Consider the following 10,300-nt stretch of genomic DNA (forward strand, 5'->3'; position numbering starts at 1 on the left):
ATTATTGCAGTTTGCACTGGGAATGTTAATGATTGTCAAGCTTCTTTACTTTCCTAGGAGAGCTAGTCAGTTCAAAAGGATGAGTGAATTCCTCAGTTTGCTCCAACTTGTGGAATTCAGCATCCCTGCAGAAGTGAGATGGTTTGGTTCGGTATCTGGTGTGGAGTGTATTTGCCAGGAAATGACACCAGCAACTGTATTTTGTAAGTCAATGGAATCAAAAGAAAAAGGGACTGAAGACGAAGCAAGAAGGAAAGAAAAAGAACGGATAAAAGGAAAACCTACTGAGGGAAGGAATAGTAGTAAAAATTTTAAAAATTCTAAGAATGATCTACCCTCTCTTGTTTAGGAGGAGAATTGTTATTTGAGAGTTTCTGGATTCAGTATCAGAAATAAAATCCCTAAGACCCCTAACGAGTATTTATGCCTGCAAAGGGATCTCTCAGGACAACCCCTTTGGAAAAAGAATTTCTTTCCTACAACATTTTCTTAATTTTTTTCTCATTAACTTGGCATTAAAATATCTGAATCACAACCATTTCAAACCAATAGACAGACTCCCATGGACTTCCAGGAAGTTCTCTAAAGCTCTAACCGTTATGGACCGCAACCAGATTGTCTTATATTTAATCCTATTTATTATTTAGGTTTGTGTTTTTGATTCTGAAATATACATCTGGATATTGGACTTGAGAGAGCGAGAGACCAAGATGGGGGCAGAGAGGAGACAGTTTGACTCTGACACTACAATTGCATATTCATCACTGATACTATGATATACCGATATTACTCTTGTCATTGGTTATGTCAAGCTGGGGTGCCTAGCAACCACAGCATAGTATTTTGAATCCTCCATCCAGTGAAGCAGGGCTGGCTAGACCCATAGAGCATATTGGAGACGAGAATGCTTTGAGAGTGTTATTTTAATAGTTTCAGTACCAGAAGTGCCCAGGCACCATGGTGAGGAGGACAGTGTGCCATGTAGGTCAAAAGAGAGACACAGAGATGGACAAGTAATAGTTGTATAATAAGGGAGGAAAGGAGTGATGGATGGATAGAGTTTTTTTCTTTGTATACCGTGGTAGTTTTGGCCAATTTGCACATAGATTTCTTTGGACTTTTATTCTTAAGATGCTGGATGAATGGATAGGTTGTATGAGTCTAAGCCTGTTTCATCTAAGTGTTCAAGGGTAGAGAGTGAAACTTCTCCCCCTCCTGAAGATACTGTACGATACCTTTTGCTGTGTAATGAGCTCTGGAACTCAGTAGAGGAATATTCTCAAGAAGTTTACTTTATCATACATGTTACTAGGTGATTCAGTTCTGATATTATCTTCTCCTTCTGTTTCTTATGGAGATTCTGGAACCCGTAAGAAAGTTATGGGCTCACTCTCTTTCAGCACCATCTGTCCTTTAGGAAGAAGAAACCTTTACATAGCTTCGAACATTTGCAGTTGTTTTCCAGCATCGTGTTCAAGACTGCATTATGTTCTCTGGAGATTTGAGAATTTGAAACCACTCCAGAATCCAATGCTCTTTGCCTATTCCTTGCTTTATGCAATGAAATAATCCACATCTTGGTTATAAAAAGGTTGGGAAGCAAGGACCATTTTCAACATAAAGTAATCCTTTCTGGGCTGGTGGCATCCTCAAGAAGATTCACCAAGTGTCTGACATTGATGTCTACACACCATCATTGCCAGATTTCACAGATATAACTTTGAGATAATTGGCCTAAATGAACAGCAGACAATTCAACTGTGCTTCTCATCCTCCAACTATCATACTCCATCTTCAACATGGTGTAGTTGAGGCTAAAAGTGAGAGAGTTGCATCTGAATCCTACTGAGCTTCTGCCATTTTTAGGGGCTCTTGTGGAGTCTAGAAGGGCCCTTGCTTATTTGCTTCAAAAGAGGTTATTCGATCTTTAGAAGGCAGTGTTGGCTATGAGATATCAAAATAGCAGTTTAATGAGATTTTTCTTATGGGTCCTGGGACTGGTGACTTCAAGCACTTTTGTGATAATGTGAGGGGTTGTATGTGTCCAGTTCCAGAGTGAGTCAATTCATCTAAGAGGCCATCAATTCAATCTAGATATTGTCCTGAGACCTGCTCAGATAATAGTTTCACACCTGATGAGGGTGCAGTGATTCTCATTCACGTCACAAGATTGCTGATGCTCAGTAAAACATTCATAAGTTACCTAATTTACAAAATATTTATGATGTTTGACTCAAAATCTGGTGAGGACTTTTAACCCCTCAGTTTGGAGGAGATGGAAAAGAGACAATTAACCTCTTCCTTATAGAGACCTCGGCAGTTAATAATGGTTAGGGCTTTTTCCACAATCCCTCCACTGAGCTTCTCTTTTCATAATACAAAAAAGTCTATCTCCCTCATTGTGAGGAACTTGCTTCCACTCCCTTTGCGCTAATTTGACACTTCCTCTTGCAGATTTTAACATCTTGAGACCAGATTTGCAAAAGTGTATAGCTTACATTTGTATGAAAACTTGAAGACCAGATTTACAAAAGACTGTATATCTGTAAATGACTCCTGAGCCCTTTTAAATGTCTCACCAAAAGTATCACACTGATACTATGATATACCGATATTACTCTTGTCATTGGTTATGTCAAGCTGGGGTGCCTAGCAACCACAGCACAGTATTTTGAATCCTCCATCCAGTGAAGCAGGGCTGGCTAGACCCATAGAGCATATTGGAGACGAGAATGCTTTGAGAGTGTTATTTTAATAGTTTCAGTACCAGAAGTGCCCAGGCACCATGGTGAGGAGGACAGTGTGCCATGTAGGTCAAAAGAGAGACACAGAGATGGACAAGTAATAGTTGTATAATAAGGGAGGAAAGGAGTGATGGATGGATAGAGTTTTTTTCTTTGTATACCGTGGTAGTTTTGGCCAATTTGCACATAGATTTCTTTGGACTTTTATTCTTAAGATGCTGGATGAATGGATAGGTTGTATGAGTCTAAGCCTGTTTCATCTAAGTGTTCAAAAGTGCTAAGCACTTTTGAAAACGTGGCCCCAATTATGCATCTTGAGAAACTGAAAATCTAATTTAGAGCTATTTTGAAAATCTAGCATTTTCTATGTTCTGTGCAGTACCTGCAACCACCAGGAGAGAACTGTGACAGCTAGAAGGAGAGATGGAAGGCTGCATTGTTACAGAGAATATATTACTTGAAATCTAGAAATGGCTAATATGTGTTCTAGTTGGTCACCAACTGTGCCAGTGCAGAAGGCTTCTGTTTTGAAAGTTGCAGAGCATTTCTATCCATACAAGTGAAGGAAAAGAGGAAAGCATAAGAAATAAAGGTCACTAGAAGGGAGCTAATAGAGACAACTGCAATTCGCAACTGGAATTTCAATGATTTGAGGATTCTCTCTCTCTGGAATTCACAGCTCTGTGAGAGTTTAAAGATTGGAAACAACTTTCAGTTCTAATCAGTTCAAAGGGAGGAGTAACATTCACTTATTCCACCAAACCTGTGCTAAAAACGGAGCTAAGCATTATAATAGAGAAAACACTACTAATTTATTCTCCTTCAGCTATTTAGTGAACAAAATCTCATTCCTACCAGAAAATGTGAAGGGAAAATTATTCAGCTAATCTGTGAGAAAAATGCATTTTTCAGTGATTTTATTTGCAGAAAACAGTAAGTGCAGCTCTTTCGCCCACTGCTGTAGTTAACATCTTCCCTTCAAATACATTATAAGACCAATGATTTTTGAAGGCACTTACACCATTACATCACTCCTATTTTCATTTACGTGTAGGAAACAGAATGTCTACCTCCAATAAGAAACTAAGCAACTCAAAGGGAGCAGTGAAGCTCTCCACTGCCTCCTGCAGTTATCAGCTTCTTGGAAAGAGGAGCATGGCCCCTTCAATCAGCAAAACCGGTTTGGGAGAGCTGCCGCAGGAGATTAGAGCCGTAAAATAGTAAGTCAATCTAAAAACTCCTCAAGTCTTTGCCTAAGTGTCTCTTTAAAGGTGATTGAGGAGACACTAATGGGCCCTGGAGATTGAACCTTCGTATCTGGTTAGGACTTGCCCAGGCACTTAGGATGGAGTTGCTTAAGGCTGAAATCAACCCACTTGGACAATCCTGGGCAGGAGGTGGTATGTTAGAAAATCATGGCTTCAGTTCAATGCGAGGTTTGTATTTTGAAGGAGAAAAGGTCTATCCCATAAAAGCAAGCTGAGAAAATTCTGAGACCAGGTAAGACTTGAAAGAGGGCACATTTACCACATGGGTCAAATGGCATTTTTCCAACTAGGAATAAGGAGCTGGGCATGAGGCAGTGTTCCTCATCCCCACTTGGAGACTGACAGTCATGTTGGGAGCTACCTGCAGCATTCCACAGCTGATCTTCTAACTAAAGTGTAGGAAAGAGTTTACGCTGTTCTGTGGAAGGAATTAAGCAACTCAAAGGGAGAAGTGACTCCGGCACTTGTTAGCATCTCGGAATGAAGAATGTGGCCCCTTCAATCAGCGGGAAAGGCTAATGGCGGTGAAAAGGGGAGATGGGAGGCTGCATCATCGCAAGTAGAAATTTCCTTTGACCTTTTGAAAAAGGGCTTCCAACTGTTTCAATCAAAACTCAAGAGGAGGAAAACGTCTGATGGACTTTTTGTTTTTGAGGCAGCACAACACTCAAGTGGAAGGAAAGGAATGTTCAATCGACAGCTGCAGGTTGAAGGATCTAGTGGAGCCTGCTGCAACTTGCAGTGTTATTTATAGGATTGTAGGTTTATTCTTTCCCTCTGTGCCACTGAACAGATCTGTGGGAGCTCGAAGCCTGGCAACCAGCTTCAGGAAAGCTAGTTCTTGTGTGAGAGGAGTGAGGTTGCTTTTCCAGGTGTGGATTTCAGCACGTGAGTAGAATTAAGGGCTCAAGCCAAAAGCTGGTGAGGAGTGGAATGAGTAGATAGCACGATGGAAGGTCGATGTTTTGCAGACGATGGAAGAAAATGAAAGAAAAGAGAGAAAATAGGAAAAGAGAAGAAAGCATAGATGTAAAAGTGAAGAAATGAAACGAGAGGGGTTGAAAATCAGGGAATTAGTGTGCGTGGGGGAAGCATTTGAAAAGAACTAGAAGGGAGAAAAGAAAGTAAGACTTACTGGAGCATTGGATGAAACTGTCTTGTTTGGGAATTCCAGTTAGGGACAAGGAGCCCCTTTCCTAGCAAGTTCTGTAGTACATTCCTCAAGTCTTTGTCTAAATGTCTCTTCTAATGTGACAGAGGAGACACTGATGGGCTCTGGAGACTGGTCCTTGGTGTCCAGTTAGGCCTTGCACATCACTTCATGCACTTTGGATAGAGTCACTTCAGGTTGAAAATCAACCCAGTTGGGAATTCCTGGGCAGATGGTATTGGACCATCCTTTTGTCCTGTGGATGTTTTAAGAAGCTCGACTTTCTGTGCTTCCATTCTTGCAGAGAAAGAAAATAATGGCTTCAAAGTAAAGTTTGTATTTGGAAGGAGAAATGGTCTGTCCTGTGAAAGGGAGCTGAGACAATTCCAAGACCAAAACAGACTTGAAAGAGGGCACATTTACCACACTGGGGGCAAATGGCATTTTTCCAACTAAGAATAAGGAGCTGGGCATTAGGCAATGTTTCTCCTTCCCATTTGTAGACAGGAAGACTATCAAGTTGGGAGCAGATTGCAGCATTCCACAGCTGATCTGATTTCACTGGCTGAAAGAGTCTATTTTGTTCCATGGAAGGAGCTAAGCAACTCAGAGGGAGAAGTGAAGCTCCCCATTGCTTTGTGCACTTCTTAGAATACTGGTCTATCAGAAGGTGAGTCTTTGTGTGGCTTACAGCGGAGACCAGACAATGCATGATCACATGTGGTTATTTCCTCAGTTTCCAAAGGGCTTCTATTGGTTTTGATATAATATCAATAAGAGGAAAGGTTTTGATGGGCTCTTCTAATGTGGCTCCAGAACATTTAAATTGAAATACAAAAAATTATTAAAGTGACAGAAGCCAATTGAAGGATCTAGTGGGGTCTGTTGTTGCTTGTACTCAGGATTTGTAATGACTATGAAATTTTCTTTTCTTTTCTTATTGTGAAGATTAGGAGCTCCATGGGATCTGGAAGATTTTGCATCTGCACAAGTAGACTGATAGATTATGTAATTTTGAGAGTTGAAATAATTCAGAGAAAGGGTTAAGAGGACTGCAAAACCAGTACAGGCCATTTGAGGTGTCTGATTGACACTAGTGCAATTTGCAGTATGAATCGTAATGCTTGTGAAGTTTCTTTGTCTTTCCCTGTGGTACTGAGTTCTTCTGTGGGGGTTGGGGGGCAAAACAACAGACTAAGGACTTGTCTACACTACCCGCTGGATTGGCAGACAGCGATCGATCCAGCGGGGGTTGATTTATCGTGTCTAGCGGAGTCGATGGGAGAGCGTCAGCTGTCAACTTATCGCAGCGAAGACACCACGGTAAGTAGATCTAAGTACATCAACTTCAGCTATGCTATTCACGTAGCTGAAGTTGCGTATCTTAGATCGACCGCACGCGGTAGTGTAGACAAGCCCTTAGGAGAGTCATTCATTTCAATGAGGAGTATTGATATTTCCCTGTTACACCCAACTTGCGGCATTTAGTTTTTTTTTCAGGAAATGGTGATAAGTGATACGTGGAATGCCTGGAATTTTAAGTGGCAGTCACAGTTTTTCTGTGGAAAGAAGAAAATGAAAAGAAAAGTGATGGGACACTAGATAGGGACGTCTGTGATTTACTACAGAGCGTTTTTTCCCAGGTGTCTGGCTGGTGGGACTTGTCCACATGCTCAGGGTCTAACTGATCATCAAGTATGAGGTCGGGAAGGAATTTTCCCCTGGATCAGATTGGCAGAGACCCTGAGGGTTTTTCGCCTTGCTCTGCAGCATGGGGCATGGGTCACTTGCAGGTTTAAACTAGTGTAAATGATGGATTTTCAGTAATTTGAAGTCTTTAAACTATGATTTGAGGACTTCAGTAACTCAGCCAGAGGTTAGGGGTCTATTATAGGAGTGGGTGGATGAGGTTCTGTGGCCTGCAGTGTGAGTGGTCAGATTATCATGATGCTCCCTCTTGACCTTTAAAGTCTATAAAAATATAGATAAAAGAAGAAAGAAAGGATGATGGAAGGAAAAAAATCCCAGATTTCAATATTAAAAAAACAAATTTTTTAGAAGAATTTTATATGAAAAAGAAAGTAAGACATAGTGGGACTGTCCAGGAATCAGTCTCTTGTCTGGGATTCACAGATTGGGACGAGGAAGTAGTAATTTGTGGAGGTGAGTAACCCCACCTAAATTCCTGAAGTCTGTTTCTAAATAGTTCTTGTAAAATGACTGAGGAGACACTGATAGCCTTTGGAGTTTAGCTAGATATGAGGTAATTATTTTTAATTTAATGCTGAACAACCATAACATTATTGCTAATTTAATGGGAAATAATTACGGTATAACTGAACTTTTCGATAACACTGTGTGTGTCCAACTCTAAGGCCTTGGCTACACTGGCGCTTTACAGCGCTGCAACTTTCTTGCTCAGGGGTGTGAAAAAACACCCCCCTGAGCGCAGCAAGTTACACCGCTGTAAAGCGCCAGTGTAAACATTGCCCCAGCGCTGTAAGCTGTGCTCCCAGGACTGTAAGCTAATCCCCACGGGGGGGTGGGGAGGGGAGTACCTGCAGCACTGGGAGATCTCTCTCCCAGCGCTGGTGCCGCGACCACACTCGCACTTCAAAGTGCTGCCGCGGGAGCGCTCCCACAGCAGCACTTTGAAGTTGCAAGTGTAGCCATACCCTAAGACATCTTTCTTCAAAGCACTGACTCCAGAGTGATTCGGGTGCTTCATGTGTGTCATGAAGAATTAAATAAATTGAAAGCTTGTATCAAAAAGTAACCAAAATGTTATTTATTAGCAAAAAAAAAAAAAAGCTATTGTGACATGTACTGCATGAAAAAAACACCATTAACTCCATAACAAATAGAGTGATATTCAAAATACATAAATTATAATGAGATTCAAGAAAACAGGTTGACAGCACCACAAGTGATATATTCAGATCATATCAGACGGTCTTCACAGGGGGGTACAGTGCACAGTAAAATAAGTGAAGGATATAAAAACATATGCACACACAAGGTCAGAAAAATGCAGTCATATGTAAGCCTGTCTCAATATTATTATTTCTCAGGAGCAGAAATATATAATGTCCCCAGTGTCGTCAGGTTAAAACAGTTGTACAAATATGGAGAACTGTAACATTGCACTGTGGCTCTGTTTTTATTTATACAGCACCATAATACAAGAGAAAATGAACTTCCAAGGTTTTATTTGTACTAATTTCAACACTTTAAAAAGTACAGTAGGATTTATAATGCATTAACAAGCAAACTGCAGAAGCTGAGACTATGTGGGTGCTACATATCTGAATGAAATGAAATACTATCCATATTCTTTGATCAACATATATATAACACGGCTGACAATTGTGAATAAAATGATTAAGTCACAAATCCAAAGCTTCAACACTTTCATTTTAAGTGTATGTCTAACAGATCGGATATTGACAATCAAAGTGAGATGAAGGAACACCCCAAATTTTGAAGGCTTTTTAATTTTTCCATAGGCATGTCACTATTGTGAGGTTGTCATAATTAATCTGCCGGGGGTAGTTCCTGTATTTATTTGTGAACATTACACAGGAGGGATCCCAGGTTCTATTATTACACAGCGTTGTGTGAAATCAGATGGCTCTGCTGCTGCTTTATGCCTCTCAGCTTCCATAAACATATGCATAAAACTCCCATTTAACACTAGGATAGATCTGGTGCTAGGCACTGAGCAACTCCGTGCTGTTCAGGACACAAAGCAGACAGTCCTTGCCATGCAGAGCTTACAGTCTAAAACAATCACCAGTGGGAGCAGTCTGCATGCATCACAGGGAGAACAGACACCACTTAAATATTTAAGCTGAATAATCAGATCTCACCTGCACTCAGAAAGCGTGCATTACATATTCTATTTACACATATTATCCAGTTGCTGTTGAATCTGTGGGAAAACAAACAAACACTCCCTGGGCAAATGCCTAACAGACCCAGAAAAGTAATATCAGATCTTTGACAATCCAAAATATTGATTGTTTAGGTATGTCTGTGTGCCCTTGGTATGAGTATGTAGTGGTGAACCAAGTGCCTGAGCTACCAGAAACAAACCTGAAATGGTGCCACATCAGGAAATACAATAGTAGAGATGGGGGACACAGCTAAAGGAATCACAGTCACACTTCATAGTGCTGTTCCATTTATAAACAGTTTGAAAAGGGTTAATACATGAGCAGTGATGTTACAAGCCTGTTGCATCCATAAGATATAGCTGTTTATCAGCACATCAGTAGAATGTATCAAATGATTATAAGCAAACTCTTGGCCTCTATAACAATTGATTAACCATTGTAGCCTAGTGGCTAGTGAACTGTCCCGAGACTCAGGAGACTATTCCTGGCTCTGCCATTGGGGTCTGCTGGGTCATGTTGGGCAAGTCAATTCTTTTCTCTATTTCCCCATCTATAAAAAGGTATAATGAAACTGACCTCCATTATTATTATTTACTAAAACAGCAATTGATTTGTAAACTATTTATAAATGGAACCTTACTATAAAGTGTGAATGGAATCATTAGGCACCAGAGTTGCAGTTGCTCTACTGTGGGCAGAACAAGTTTTGGATTTTGTTGTCCCTCCATTTTAAAAAAGAATATATTTTAAAATGAAGAGAACCTTCTTAAAAACTAAGACATATGTTGTTCTGTGGGTTTTTGTAATGACGTGGGAAACCTAAAACTCTAAAATTTGTGGGCAATAGAGAATACAAGCTGCTTTATTTCCAGTTTGCACAAAGCTGGAATTCAAAGCCTGGGGGATGAGAGTGTGTTGCAGACTTCATGCATTTACAGTGCACTCAGGAGCGTAAAGGTTAGTGATGAGTTCGGAAATCAGCGGAGATAAGGCAATACTGTTTAATAAATAACAGGCACTATTTTCTAGTGCATCATGCAGTAGAGCAACTGTTCCATTTGTACTGTATGTGATTGAGGGTCAGAGGAGAAAAGGTTTGATATCTCATCAAAATCAAATATCAGTTTGGAATAATGCTAAGAGGTTCATCAATGTCTGTACAGAACCATGAAAATGTAACACACTACAGTACAAAAGTGCTCAGATCATTGTAAGCAAAAGTTAGAACATTTCAACTGCTTA

Source organism: Gopherus evgoodei, chromosome 5 (genome assembly GCF_007399415.2).
Source record: "Gopherus evgoodei ecotype Sinaloan lineage chromosome 5, rGopEvg1_v1.p, whole genome shotgun sequence".
NCBI lineage: Eukaryota > Metazoa > Chordata > Testudines > Testudinidae > Gopherus > Gopherus evgoodei.